The 945-nt window shown below is 42.4% G+C and overlaps 1 pseudogene; it reads left to right on the top strand.

The window, feature by feature from the left end:
• The first annotated feature begins 589 nt into the window (after nucleotides 1-589).
• On the top strand, nucleotides 590-707 carry LOC126428487 (5S ribosomal RNA; annotated as a pseudogene).
• The last annotated feature ends 238 nt before the right edge of the window (nucleotides 708-945 follow it).

Raw genomic sequence — 945 nt, 5'->3', positions numbered from 1 at the left:
TGCTCAGAACTCAATAACGAATCCTTCAAATCAGTTACATGCAAGTGTCAGAAATATCCATGAAAATCGAGTTTGATGTTTTCGAGAATCATGAATTAGCTAAAACCCTTTAAATTTTTCGAAGGGCCACGAGGCTCTGTAGCAGAATGCTTGCATGCCTCCGAGGAGGCCTGAGTTCGATTCCCAGCCAATGCAGATTTTTAAACAAAGATGCAAGTTCATTCTCGTGAGGCGTAAAATACGCAAAGATGAGAAAAAAGAGAATCGGTAGCGCTGAAGACTCGTAAGTACTGGTTAGAGTCTTGTTTTGGTTATCAATTTTTCGGTTTCTTTATTTTTCCTTCATTTAAAATACCTACATCGTTTCAATATAAAATTCCTTAAATATAGGCTGATTAACACTTCCCAGCAATTCTGTATGAAAAATGTATATCTACTTATTTTTAATTCCGCATTGCTCACAGAATTCCAGTTTTCGTTGAAAATATGAGTTACTGATTAGCGATCTTTAACAAAAGATTGTTAATTAAGATTGCTTAAATTAAAAAAAAACATTAAAAATTTGTTTTCGTCCTGTTATGTATATTATGCTAACGGCACTGCCACAGTGGTAACACCGGTTCCCGTCAGATCACCGAGGTTAAGCGCTGTCGGGCTGGGCTAGCACTTGGATGGGTGACCATCCGGTCTGCCGAGCGCTGTTGGCAAGCGGGGTGCACTCAGCCCTTGTGAGGCAAACTGAGGAGCTACTTGATTGAGAAGTAGCGGCTCCGGTTTCGTAAACTGACATACGGCCGAGAGAGCGGTGTGCTAACCACATTCCCCTCCATACCCGCATCTAGTGACGCGTGTGGGCTGAGGATGACACGGCGGTCGGTCGGTACCTTTGGACCTTTATGGCCTGTTCAGGAGGAGTAATGTGTATTATGCTTCACGGAGAAGGTT

Source organism: Schistocerca serialis, chromosome 12 (genome assembly GCF_023864345.2).
Source record: "Schistocerca serialis cubense isolate TAMUIC-IGC-003099 chromosome 12, iqSchSeri2.2, whole genome shotgun sequence".
Classification (NCBI taxonomy): Eukaryota; Metazoa; Arthropoda; class Insecta; order Orthoptera; family Acrididae; genus Schistocerca; species Schistocerca serialis.
Note: the sequence above shows the minus strand (reverse complement) of the source record. Positions and strands in the feature narration are given on the sequence as shown.